General features: G+C 43.7%; 1 protein-coding gene across 3 annotated transcripts in view; it reads left to right on the forward strand.

Moving 5' to 3' along the window:
* Positions 1–14,447, forward strand: part of pphln1 (periphilin 1) — a 134,777-nt gene that overhangs the window by 350 nt on the left and 119,980 nt on the right. Inside the window, exon 1 of one of the 3 annotated variants that reach the window (XM_048549182.2) lies at positions 31–167. The exons of 1 other annotated variant lie outside the window; for it this stretch is intronic. The gene's annotated coding sequence lies outside the window, so the exon portion shown is untranslated. Of the gene's footprint in view, positions 1–30; positions 168–698; positions 1,163–14,447 lie in introns of those variants that run through there. One more of the 3 variants, XM_048549183.2, reaches the window with a different exon arrangement.

Here is a 14,447-nt window from a genome sequence, read left to right on the forward strand (position 1 = left end):
TGAGTAATTCCCGGCGGTGGGCAAGGGTGACGGTTGGTCTCCGACAACCGGGAAGGTGACATCTCGCGGGGTCTCGCGCGCGCCGGTTCCGCACAGGCGTCAGGGCCATTTGAAGCGACTCGAGCCAGGTTCGGCCGCTCGCGCGTTTCCAAACGGCCCCCCTCCAGGTAAAGCGAGCGTCTCCCTAGCAACAGGCCGCGCGCTCTGGTTTGTGTCCGCCGGCTCCAGCCGATGGGCCCCGCGGGATCGTATGGGGGATAGCCGCTCGGGGTTGGCTTCGGTGGGAAGGAGATGGTGCAGTAAGCAAGGCAGGACTGACTGTCTCTAACCGGCCGTGCATAGGTCTAGGCAGCTCGTGTGATTTTCCTCCCTCTCGTGCAGTTGGGCCCCACCGTTGTTCGTTACCGTTGTTGTTATTGGAAACTGGCGGCGGTGGGATTTCACCCAGCGCCTTTATTTCCGCTGGATTCGGCCACTAGTGCGTTGCAGGGACAGTCCTGCTGCTATAATAATCAAAAATCAAATCAGAAAGTGCCGAATTTCTCCAGCACGTCCGGCAGCATCCGTGGAGAGAGAGAGATAAACAGAGTGAACGTTTCGAGTCCCAATGTGGCTATTCTGTGTTGCTGCTGTCACTTTGCTATCGGTACCACTAACGAATGCACTTCGACACAGAGGTGATGCTGGAACCTGAGCATCAGCCTCTTGCTAACTGTCAGTTCATCCCCCCCTCCTCCTTTGCCCTCCCTTCTTCCCTCCTCCTCCTTTGCCCCACTTGTTAACTGTCAGTCCATTCCCCGTCTTCCTTTGCCCTTCTTCCCACCTCCTTCTTTGCTCCTTCTTCTCTGCCCCTCCTTTGTCCCCCTTCACTCCATTTCCCAGTTCATCAGGGCCCAGATGTGCAGGATCATTTGTACAGGAGGCAGCCATCTCGCATCACTTTGGATTTATGCATTACGCTTTGTCTTTATCGGTGAGAGCGTTTTGAGCGACTGTTGCCTTAGAACAGAACTCCAAAATCAGAACATTAAAATATTTTCATTTTTAAGGAACTGACCAGGATTTATGTACGTCCTTTGGATAGTTTAATTCAACAAATCTCGAAGATTGTCAGGGTCTCTGCTTCAAGTCATGACAGTACTTCGGTCTGGCAACTAGTCATGTGGGTAATTTTGTTATCTGGCGAGTTTTGAGAAGATTTGTAGCTCAGGTTGAGGTTCTGGATGTGAGTTTGCTCGCTGAGCTGGAAGGTTAGTTTTCAGACGTTTCGTCACCATTCTAGGCAACATCATCAGTGAGCCTCTGACGAAGCGCTGGTGTTATGTCCCGCTTTGTATTTATCTGTTTAGGTTTCCTTGGGTTGGTGGTCATTTCCTGCATTGGTTACGTCACTTACTCTTCTTTTTCTCAGATGGGCTCCAAATCAATGTGTTTGTTGATGGAGTTCCGATTGGAATGCTATGCTTCTAGGAATTCTCGTGCGTGTCTCTGTTTGGCTTGTCCTAGGATGGATGTGTTGTCCCAATCAAGTGGTGTCCTTCCTCATCTGTATGTAAGGATACGAGTGACAGTGGGTCATGTCGTTTTGTGGCTAGTTGATGTTCATGTATCCTGGTGGCTAGCTTTCTGCCAGTTTGTCCAATGTAGTGTTTGTCACATGATCATCTATAAAATACCTTGCAAGAACTGTGACAAACACTACATTGGACAAACAGGCAGAAAGCTAGCCACCAGGATACATGAACATCAACTAGCCTCAAAATGACATGACCCACTATCACTCGTATCCTTACGTACAGATGAGGAAGGACACCACTTTGATTGGGACAACACATCCATCCTGGGACAAGCCAAACAGAGACACGCACAAGAATTCCTCGAAGCATGGCATTCCAACCAGAACTCCATCAACAAACACATTGATTTGGAGCCAATCTACCACCCGCTGAGAAAAAGAACAGGAAATGACATCACCAACCCAAGGAAACCTAAACAGATAAATAGAAAGCGGGACATAACACCAGCGCTTCGTCGGAGGCTCACTGATGATGTTACCTAGAATGGTGACGAAACGTCTGAAAACTCACCTTCCAGCTCAGTGAGCAAACTCACATCCAGAATTTTGTTATCTTTCAATTTATAGCATCGTAGAAATTCAGCAATACATATTTCAGCCTCTTGAGTCTGCAATGTCTTTCTGTTCGCTTTTGTTTGGCTTATACCTCAGCTCCATTAAACTCCCATTGCTCCATATCCACCTTTGATCCATATCCCTTGTTTTCTTTTCAAACAAACATTTCAGTCGTGAAAATTTCAGTTGATCTGGTGTTGTCATCCCGTTGGGGAGTAAGTTCCATAATTCTGTGATCCTCTGACTACATGAATAAATTAGCAATCTGCTCTAAACTTGTGTATTTGATTTTCTTCATGTAACATCCATGTGTTGTCAATCAGTTGACACAATAACCATACAGTTGCACAGATACCTAAGCCTGTAAAATGTGCTTTCATGGCTTATGCCTAAAAAGCTACGTAGGATTGCAAATTTGAAGTTGGTGCTGGGGAATAATTCTCTGAATTCTGACTGAACAGCAGTCTGTAAGGATGGCAGCTTCTGTAACTTTATAAGTATTTTTGACAAAAAATACAGTTTTGAGACTCGTTACCAGTTTTGCACTGATGAAGATTTCTGAATGCTGGTGAAAGTGATAATTCCTCTGGAGAGAGGAGCCAGAGCCAAGGCTGCAGGACTATGGCTGAATTGGCTGTACAAGGGCTTGGCACAATATTCACAAAGCCATAGCGATAGGCATTTTTATAGTTAGGGAAGAAGTTGGGTGTTTTTGTGGTTGTAGATGTGAATCCAGGATGGTATAGTATCTTCTTAGTGCCAAAGTCAAGATTGTTTTTGAGTGGCTGCAGAGCACTCTGCAGGGGGCAGGATAAATAGCCGAAGGTAACAAGTTATATCGGAGCTCAACAGTGACATGGCTAGAAAGAGGGATGAGGTCCTGCTGGCAATTTTTAGTAAGGTAGGAAGGTATTAAGAAGGACCTCAAAGGAAATAACATCTATTTGGAGGGTTTAAATTAACTTGGTATGAGACCAGGAAGTTGGAGGTAACGTTAGAAATGTTAATCATAGCACAGAGAATTGGGACAGGCATAATACAAAAATAATCATGTATTTAGTGTGGTCAAAATCAAAGGAAAAGGAATAAAGCTTGTGTTTACTGTATTTGTATGTGAATGAGTGGAGCATAATAAACTCGAATTTCTGTCACAGTTGATCATGTGGCACTATGATGTTGTGATAGCAAGAGATTAATCTCAGAAGGACAGGACTGGGTACTAAATAGTTCTTGATACAAGGAGACAGTAAGAGACTTGGAAAATGGACAGCTTTGGAGTGGAGAGATTTTGAAGCTGGTGAAGTCAGTATTTAGGCCATTGGGCTCCCACGGTGAAATATCCCAATGGCCTGAATACTGACTTCACCAGCTTCAAAATCTCTCCACCCCAAACCTGTCCATCTTCTGACTCACCTATCCGCTCTACCTTTCCCACTGACCAACCACAGTAACCACTTATAAAAACGAAGTTGCTGGAAAAGCCCAGCAGGTCTGGCAGCATCTGTGAAGGAAGAAACAGAGTTAACGTTTCGGGTACGGTGTTCCTTCCTGAGAACAGTACACAATAACCACTTAACTGCACTCATCTAGGCACATCCCACCTACCCCCCACCCCCCCCAGCCCACTCCCCTCCATTTGATTGTGGGCCCTACCAGTCCTTAAGAAGGGTTTCGGCTCGAACATTGACTTCCCTACTCCTCAGGTGATGTCAGACCTGCTGTTCTTTTCCAGCTTCACATTTATTGATTTCAGTCCTTGATAGAAGTTGTTCAGGTGTGATGATCCATGTGCTGGTAAAATGTCTTTTTTTCTTCAGGATGATGTCCCTAGAAGTTCAAAAGGGACAGGGGAGTATTTTAAATTAGGAAAATTGGTTTCTTGAATAAGCAATGGGTAGTGAGAAAGCTAATTGCAGTTGAATTGGATTGCATGACCAGTGTTTTCTGCTTGGCAGTTCCAAGCATTCTGATAATTTGTGTACAGAAGAAATAAAGTTCCCTGAATGGAATGGTTTTCTACTGGAAGTCTTTGAACAGAACTTGTTGAAGCAGGTCTCTGAAAATAGACCAAATACAATTTGTGTTATACAATTGAGAGAGATGAGAGTTAAAGACAAGAAGAGTATTGGATTGTGATAGGACGAGATCATTGCTGCCAGAACCACCAGACCATTTAAATATGTTGGAAAATTTTCACTGACTGTGTGCGAACAGAACTGTTGTGACCAAAATGAAGGAGAATTCGTAGGTGAGTATCTTCTAGGTTGTAACCATGTATTAGATTTGGAGTATTTATAATGGTGGGGGCTTTAGTTATCCCAATATAGACTAGGATACAAAGGGCAAAGAGACGCAAGAGGATTTAAAGTATGCTTAGTTCTTTAGGAAGGAAGGATGACTCAACCTGATGCTGGCAACAAGTGGATCATTTATCAGAAAGGGAAAAAGTGGAAAAAAAAGTACAGGAACATTATCGGTTAGCCATGGAAAACAAACAAGGAGCAATCCAGAATCAAGAAGTAATGAATTAAGAAAGACGTGCTGATGGGTGGAAAATGAAACTAAGTGCAGAGAACTCGGGGCATGTTTAGGAACATTGGATTGGGATGTCATAACTATTACATAAACCTGGCTGAGAGATGGACAGGACTGGTAGCTTGATATTCCACATTTCAAATACTACAGGAAGTGTAGAAAGAGAGGCAAAAGAGGAGGGGGAGTGGTGTTTTTGATTAAGGAAAACATTACTGCTGTAACTAGAGAAGATATTTCTGAAAGATTATTCAGTGAAAATATATGGGTTGAAATTAGAAATAAAACAGGCATGGTCACCTTGATGAGATTAGTCCAGAGACCTCCCAATAGTCAGAGGGAAATTGAACAAATATGCAGAGAGATCGCAGATATATGTAAGAATAATGTAATAGTGGGGGGTTTTTAATTTTCCAATATCTGTGGGGGATTGCCATAGTGTTAAAGGTTTGGATGGTGAAGAATTTGTTAAATGTCATCAAGAAATTTTTCTTTATCAATATGTAAATGTTCCTACTAGAGCTGGAGCAAAACATGACGTTGTCGTGGGTAATAAGACCAAGCAAGTGACTGAAATGACGGTAGGGAAACACTTTAGGTCCAGTGATCATTTTCTATTTGTTTTATAATGCTCATGGAGAAGATTAAGCTTCTCCTAAAAATTAAAGTTTTTAATTGGAGGAAGGCAAATTTTAATGGAAGGAGAAAAGAACTTTCAAAAATTGATTGGAGTAGACTGTTCACAGGTAAAAGGATGACTGATAAGTGGGAGGATTTAAATGTGTGATAATGAGAGTTCAGATTCATTATGTTTCTGTTAGAGTGATAAAGCTAGAAGGATTACAGAACAATGGATAATTAAAGCTGTTGAGGTTCTAATCAAGAATAAAGAAGAATCATATGAGATATAGATAACTGGGTTCAAATGAATCTGTTGAACAGTATAAAGAGGGTAGGAGCATTCTTAGGAGGGAGATCAGGAAGAAAAAGAGAGGATGAGATAACCTTATTTGCCAAGGCTAAGGCAAATCCAAAGAGATTCTACAAGTACATTAAGACCAAGAAAGCAGCTAGAGAGAGAATAGGCCCCCTTAAAGATTAACAAGATCATCTTTTTGTTGAACCTCAGGTGATGAGAGATTTTTTTTACTGTGGAGAAAGAAATGGAGGTGAAAGAACTTGGGGAAATAAATATTGATGTTTTGAAAACAGTTCATAAAACAGAAGAGAAAGTGCAGGAAGCCTTTAAAAAAAAGAAGACGAATAAATCTCCAGGATCTGATGTAGTGTATCCTAGGATGTAATGGGAAGTTAGGGAGGAAATTGCGGGGCCATTTGCAGAAATATTTGTATCATTTATAACTACAGGTGAGGTGCTGAATGACTGGCGAGTCGCTAATGTTATGCCTTCGTTTAAGAAGGGATGTGAGGAGAAACCTAGGAACTTTCGACCTGTGAGTCTGACTTCGGTGGTGGATAAGTTGATAGAAATGATTCTGAAAGATAAGATTTGTATGCATTTGGAAAGGCAGGGAATGATTTGGGATAGTCAAATGGTTTTATATGATGGAAATTGTGTCTCTCAAACTTGATTGAGTTTTTTGAGGAAATAATCAAAAAGATTGAGGGTAGCACAGTGGGCATTGCTTGCATGGACCTTAGTAAAGCCTTTGACAAAGTTCTGTATGGTAGACTAATTCGTAAAGTTAGATCACAAAGGATTCGGGGGAGCTTGCCAATTGGATACAAAGCTGGCTAAACAGTGGGAGATAGTAATGATGGAGTATTGTTTTTCAGACTGGAGGCCTGTGACCAGTGGTGTTCCACAGGGTTCGGTGCTGGGTCCACTTTTCTTTGTCATTTATGTGAATGATTGAGATGAGAATACGGAAAGCGTGGTTAGTACATTTACAGATGGCACCAAGATTGATGATATTGTTGACGGTGAAGAAGGTTACCTAAGATCACAAAGGGATCTTGATCAATTGGGTTAGTGGGCTATGAGTGGCAGGTGGAATTTAGTTTGGATAAATGCAAGGTATTGCATTTTGGTAAAACAAACAAAGGCCAGACTTACGCAATTAAAAGTAGGGCCTTGGGGTTGTGTTACAGAACAATGAGACCTAGGGGTTCAAATACATAATTCTTTGAAGTTTCCATGATGTATAGATAGTGATTAGAAGGCATTTAGCGTGTCTTCATTGCTCGGAGTTTTGAGTGTAGGAGTTGGGATGTTATGTTGAAGTTGTACAGGACATTGGTAAGGCCTCTTCTGGAGTACTGTGCCCAGTTTTGGTCTCCCTGTTATAGGAATGATATTATTAAGCTGGATACATTTCAGAAGAGATTTACCAGGATGTTGCTGGGAATGGAGGGTTTGTGTTCCAAGTAGAGACTGGAAAGGCTGGGAGACATAGTTACAATGTTTAACAGATTCGTAGATAAGTACATGAATGAAACATGTTTGGAGTGAAATGGGCCAAGCACGGGCCAGTGGGAGGAGTTTGGGAATGTGGGTGGAATGGACTGGTTGGACCTAAGGGTCTGTTTCTTTGCTGTCTGACTGTAGCTCTAAGTGTGAAGTTGCACATTTTAGTGGAAGAAATGAAGAAAGGCAATATGAAATAAGGGATACAGTTCTAAAATTGGTGCGTGTGCAGGAGGACTGGGGTTACATGTACGCACATCTTTGAATGCAGACGAGTTAATAATGCACTTGGAATTCTGGACTTCATAAATAGTGACACAGAGTTCAGAAACCTGGATGTTGTTGTAAACCTGGTTCAACCTGAGCTGAATTATTTTGTTCAGTTCTGGGCACCACAGTTTAGAAAGATTGTAAAGACATTGGAAAGGGTGCAGAAAGCTTTACCTGAATAGATTGGGGAATGAGGGTAATTTTACAAAGTTAGCCTGGAGACACTGGGCTCTTAGATGAGAGAATATTTGATCAGATATTCAAGATCACGAAGACTCTGGACAAAGTAGGTAGGGAGAAACGTTTGCCATGGTGGAGAAATTGAGAACAAGACAGAGGAAGTGGTAGAGGCAGGCACAGTTACAACATTTAAAAGATATTTGGGCAGATATATGAATTGGAAAGGTTTAGAGGGATATGGGCTAAATGCAGGCAAAAGAGAACCAGTTTATTTTGGGAGACTTGGTTGGCATGGGCAAGTTGGACTTAAGGGTCTGTTTCCAAGCTGTATAAGTTTATGGCTGATTTAATGTGATTGACAAGAACAAAAGTTGGCATGAGGGAAGATGTGTTTTTACACAGATGATGGTTAGGATCTGGAATATACTGCCTAGGATTATGGTGGAGGAAGAATCAGTCATGGCTTTCGTAGGGATTTTGGGTAATTATCTGGAGTTAATTCATAGTCATTGGGAAGCAATGGGGATGTTAGAGCCATAAACTTATACAGCTTGGAAACAGACCCTTAAGTCCAACTTGCCCATGCTAACCAAGTCTCCCAAAATAAACTGGTTCTCTTTTGCCTGCATTTATCCCATATCCCTCTAAACCTTCCCAATTCATATACCTGCCCAAATATCTTTTAAATGTTGTAACTGTGCCTGCCTCTACCTCTGGTAGTTCATTCCACACATGAACAACCCTCTGTACGAAAGAGTTGCCTCTCAGGTTCCTTTTGAATCATTCTCCTCTCTCCTAAAAATTATTGAGACTACTTACATTATTCTAAAAGAGTGCTAGCTTGGATACACTGGTCAATTGGCTTCTCTCTACTGTAGCCATTCTTTTTTACTGTGAAAGAAAACCCTCAAAAACCAGGAGGTAAATTGAGAATTGGTTTATCTGGTACCCAGCTGTGGTAATTTCACAAAGTCACAGAATTGAAAGCATTTTGCTAAAGCTTGCCATCAACAATAAAATGTATATGTAATTCCTTAACATCATAAACTCTCCCACAGCATTCCAGAGATCAGTTTAGCCAAAACAAAAATTAACCAAAGAGGGAGTTATTGACCAAAACCATGGTAAAGGATCGATTTAATGTCAGGTCAAATGGGCGCAAGAGACATGGTGATGCAGGGGTTTGGGGAGGGAAGTTTAGAGTTTTGCCTTTGGGACCTGAACGCAAGGTATGAGGATGGAAGCTCATATTTGTGGGGGCGTGGTTTCTGCAGTAGAATTGCATGCATTTTTGGTTTTCAGTGCTTCAAACGTGACTTGAATATTTGAAGTGTCAGAAACCTTTTGTTCAAGAGTGGGTCAAAACCAAATTTCCAGAAAAAGATTATGACTTTTCTAAATTTCAGAGAGAAGCAGAGGACAGGGGCCACAAACATTAGTTTTGTTCTTCTTAAGAGTTTAATGTGAAAATTCAGCAAATTAGCCTTTATCCATGACTCTCAGGAAGACACAATAATGAAGAGAGTCATACCTAGTGAATGTGCTGAAACTCATTGAAAAGACACTGCATGAGGCCTTCTCAGTTGAGTAAGAAATTTTAGAGTTAAAAGTAAGAATGAGACCACTGGGATTGAATGGCTGTAAATATATTGAGAGAAAAATTGGTTGCTTTCTTTTGTTTTTACTGTTTAAAGTATCTTTTCAAATTGTCATGTACATAATGTGTTTTTTATCTTCCTTTTCATTGTGTAATAAACTTTGTTCTCTTGTTTAAAGTAATTAGTAATTTTAAATAAAAACCAAAAGAACTGCGGATGCTGTTAATCAGGACCAGGAACAAAACCAAAGTTGCTGGAAAAGCCCAGCAGGTCGGGCAGCATCTGTGAACAAAAAAAGGGTTAATGTTTTGGGTCTGGTGACCCTTCCTCAGAACATCAACTCTGTTTTTTACCTTCACAGATGCTGCCAGATCCGCTGGGCTTTTCCAGCAACTTTGCTTTTGTACATTAGTAATTGTATTTGAATATGTCTGGTGACTGGTTACCAGGTTAAGCAAATTGAAAAAGTAAAGCCTTTGGGGGTACTCTGGGATCTGACTTACCAGTATTACTATCAGCTGGGATCATAACATTACAATACCAGGACAAGGTTCTAACAGGAGTGAGAGCTGAACAAGAGAGCAGAGAAAGAAAGGCACAACGGAGCAGCAAACCTGTGCAAGAGATAATGGGAACTGCAGATGCTGGAGAATCTGACATAACAAAGTGTGGAGCTGCATGAACACTGCAGGCCAAGCAGCATCTTAGGAGCACAAAAGCTGACGTTCCGGGCCTAGACTCTTCATCAGTAAAGGGGGAGGGGGAAAGCGTCCTGAAATAAATAGGGAGAGAGGGTGAGGCGGATTGAAGATGGATAGATGAGAAGATACATGGAGAGGAGACAGAAAAGTTAAAGGGGCGGGGATGGAGCCAGTAGAGGTGAGTGTAGGTGGGGAGTTAGGGAGGGAATAGGTCAGTCTGGGGATGACAGACAGTTCAAGGGGCTGGGATGAGGTTAGGAGGAAGAAAATTGGGGTGCGGCTTGAGCTGAGAGGTGGGGATAGGTGAGAGGAAGAACAGGTGAGGGAGGCGGGGATGATCTGGGCTGGTTTTGGGATACGCTAGGGGGAGGGGGAGATTTTGAAGCTGGTGAAATTCACATTGGTACCAGTGGGCTGCAGAGTGCCCAAGCAGAATATGAGTTTCAGTTCCTGCAACCTTCGGTTGGCATCGTTTTGGCACTGCACGAGGCCCAGGATGGACATGTCGTCTAAGGGATGGGAGGGGGATTGAAATGGTTCGCGACTGGGAGATGCAGTTGTTTTTGCGAACTGAGCGTAGGTGTTCTGCAAAGTGGCCCCCAAGCCCCCGCTTGGTTTCCCTAATGTCGAGGAGGCCATAATGGTTACAGTGGATGCTGTATACCACATTGGCAGATGTGCAGGTGAACGTCTGCTTTATGTGGAAAGTCTTCTTGGGGCCTGGGATGGGGATGAGGGAGGAGGTGTGGGGGCAGGTATAGCACTTCCTGCGGTTGCAGGGGAAAGTGACAGGTGTGGTGGGGTTGGAGGGGAGTGTTGAGCGGACAAGGGAGTCACGGAGAGAGTGATCCCTCCGGAAAGCAGACAAGGGTGAGGAGGGAAAAATGTCTTTGGTGGTGGGGTCGGATTGCAGATGGTTGAAGTGTTGGAGGATGATGCGTTGGATCCAGAGGTTGGTGGGATGGTACGTGAGGATGAGGGGGATTCTCTTTTGGTGGTTATTGCGGGGAAAGGGTGTGAGCGATGAGTTGAGGGAAATATGGGAGACACGGTCAAGGGAGTAATCGACCACTGCGAGGGGGATGTTGCGGTCCTTGAAGAAAGAGGACATCTGAGATGTACGGGAGTGGAATACTTCATCCTGGGAGCAGATGCGACGGAGGCGAAGGAATTGGGAATAGTGGATGGCGTTTTTGCAGGAAGGTAGATGGGAGGAGGTGTTTTCTAGGTAGCTGTGGGAGTTGGTGGGCTTGAAATGGATGTCGGTTTCTAGATGGTTGCCTGAGATGGAGACAGCAAGGTCCAGGAAGGTGAGGGAGGTGTTAGAGATAGTCCAGGTGAATTTAGGATTGGGGTGGAAGGTGTTGGTGAAGTGGATGAACTGTTCGATTTCCTTGTGAAAGCATGAGGCAGTGCCGATACGGTCATCAATGTAACAGAGGAAGAGGTGGGGTTTAGGGCCAGTGTAGATACGGAAGAGGGATTGTTCCACATAACCTACAAAGAGGCAGGCATAGCTTGGGCCCATGCGCGTACCCATGGCTACCCCCATTGTCTGTAGGAAGTGGGAGGAATCAAAAGAGAAGTTGTTGAGGGTGATGGCGTTGGTGGAGGGGGACTGGTTGGGCCTGTAGGACAGGAAGAAGCGGACGGCCTTTCGGCCATATGCATGGGTAATGCTGGTGTATAGGGACTGGATGTCCAGAGTGAAAATGAGGTGTCGGGGCCTGGGGAATTGGAAGTTCTGGAGGCGGTGGAGGGTGTGGGTGGCGTCATGGACAAAGGTGGGGAGTTCCCGGGCCAAGGGGGCGAAAATTCACAAGCTTCAAAATCTCCCCTTCCCCTACTGCATCCCAAAACTAGCCCAACTTGTCCCCAACTCCCTAACCTGTTCTTCCTCTCACCTATCCCCTCCTCCCACCTCAGCCGCACACCCATCTCCTACCTACTAACCTCATCCCGCCCCGTTGAACTGTTTGTCCTCCCCGGACTGACTTATGCCCTCCCTACCTCCCCACCTACACTCACCTCTACTGGCTCCTTCCCCGCTTCTTTAACTTGTCTGTCTCCTCTCCACGTATCTTCTCCTCTATCCAAATTCGATCCGCTTCCCCCTCTCTCCCTATTTATTTCAGAACCCTCTCCCCCTCCCCCTTTTCTGATGAAGGGTCTAGGCCCGAAACATCAGCCTTTGTGCTCCTAAGATGCTGCTTGGCCTGCAGAGTTCATCCAGCTCTACACTTTGTTATCTCAGGAAGTGCAAGAGTGGCTTGGATTGATGGGTACAGCAGCAGAGCAGACTATGCCAGAAGGAACACAGGCATAAATTGAAAGAACAACCTTGGAGTGAGGCGACACTCTGGTCAGAGATGGGGGAGAGGCATTACCCAATGGAACTAAGTTCAATATTGAGGGAAGAATCTCCAGTAAGGAGCTGGAATATATAAATCTGGTTTCAAATCTCATCTTTCATGTCTTACATTTTACTCTGATCGATTTATTTTGTGGTCTAGGACATCGAATTATGGCAGGAAATTTCTGCCCTGTTTAATGTGCGTCCTGCTCCATGGTGTGTGGGTGCTCCAGGATACAACAAAGGGCAACCACATGTACAGGAAGTGCTAGACAAGTCTGAACTTGGGATTTTGGAATTTGAGTGGTAGCTGGAGACAATACAGTGCATCCATAAGGCTGAGAATTTTGTGAATAGCATGTTTCTGAAAGTGGTCAGGTGAGTGAGCAGGTTGAGATGGGATGCATGACTGCCAAACAGTCAAGTGAACTGTCAAGCAGATAGTGCAGGAGTGCCCTCCAATGCATCAAGAGTGGGTCAATGTAAGGGGAGGCAATGGCCTAGTGGTATTATCACTGAACTGTTAATCCAGAAACTCCAAGTAATGTTGTAGGGACACCAGTTTGAATCCTGCCGTGGCAGATGGTGGAATTTGAATGCAAGCAAAAGAAATCTTGAATTAAGAGTTGTAATGACGATGAAACCATTGCAAATTGTCAGGAAAAGCCAATCTGGTTCACTAATGTCCTTTAGGGAAGGAAACTGCCATCCTTACCTGGTCTGGCCGACAAATAACTCCAGATCCACAGCAATGTGGTTGACTCTTAACCGCCCTCTGGGCAATTAGGGATGGACAATAAATGCTAGCTAGCCAGTGATACCCTCATCCCGTGAATGAGTCAATTTTTAAAAAAATCTTGCTTTCCAACTATTTAGCTGTGAATGCTGGCAAAGATAATGGTTCCTTAGAAGAATGCAACTTGAAGTAAGTCCATGATATTAAAGTGATTCAGCTGCAAAAGGGAGCAGCAAGAATATTAGGAAAGCAATAGTGGTGCGTGATTCTTTAGCTTGGGAAAATTGACATTTCTGTAGCTGCAGATAGAATTCTTATTGATATGTTGCCTCGTTCATGCAGTGGTGATAAATGTCACTGACAGGCTGCAGAATAGTCAGGAGGTAAGGTGACCAGCCAAAACCTCTGGTCCATGTTGTTACCAATCATGCAAGGAAAGAGAGATGAGCTCCTGAAAGCAGGTTCTAGGGTGCTAGAAAAGAGACAAACCAAGGAACTTCAAAGGTACTAATTTATATATTTAACACAATGTGGAGCTGGAGGAACACAGCAGGCCAGGCAACATCAGAGAAGCAGGAAAGTCGATATTTTGGGTTAGAACTCCTCATCAGAACTCAGACCCTTCTGATGAAGGGTCCCAACCCAAAACGTCAACTTTCCTGCTTCTCTGATGCTGCTTGACCTGCTGTGTTCCTCCAGCTCCACACTGTGTTGACTCTGACTCCAGCATCTGCAGTTCCTGCTATCTCTAAATTATATATTCAGCCTCGGCTTGGGCAGTAATGAATATAGAAATTGGAAGGTAGAGAAGTAAATGCTTGGCTGAAAAGATGAAGGAGCTTTAGATTTCTCGGACAGCCGGGCTGAAGCTAGGTATAAAAGAACGAAAACAGTGGAATGTTTTGTAAACAAACAGGATCAGAACCATTGTCCTTGCAGGGCATCTTTCTCATGCAGTTGCGGGAAGTTTAAACTTGTTTAAGTCAGCAACGAGGCGAGAACATCAGAAAGGAGAAACAATGTGCACGAAAGAGTAGGAGAGATTGCGTGAGAAGTTGTCAGGAATTAGGTGGAAACAGGTGAGGGAATAAAATAATTTGTTTGCCTACACTGCATGTAGGTGAACATGTAAAGCCTGGCAGATAAATTTGATGAGCTACAGGTGCAAATAACCACATCAAGTAATTTAATTTTAGGATTTTAAGAACATTCTTTATTCCAGTTCTACTTTGGGATCAGACCCAACAACTTGTTCTCTCGCAGATCAATGATTGTCCAGATCTGGAGAGATGAATTACTTTTACTTACAATTTCTACTCTTTTCCAACGTTATCCTGATCTATTTCCCACTCCTGTCTTCCCTTTTCTTCCTTTCTTTCTCTGTCTCAATTTCCGAGAAGAGCCCGTCCACTGTTATTCATTGCAAGCTGATCAGCTCCCATGACTGCCTCAAGCACACTTCTCAGCTTGCCTCCAGTAATGATCTCATTCATTTCTCTTATTTTCGGTGTTACATCT

The sequence above is a fragment of the Stegostoma tigrinum genome, chromosome 18 (assembly GCF_030684315.1).
Source record: "Stegostoma tigrinum isolate sSteTig4 chromosome 18, sSteTig4.hap1, whole genome shotgun sequence".
NCBI classification, from domain to species: Eukaryota; Metazoa; Chordata; class Chondrichthyes; order Orectolobiformes; family Stegostomatidae; genus Stegostoma; species Stegostoma tigrinum.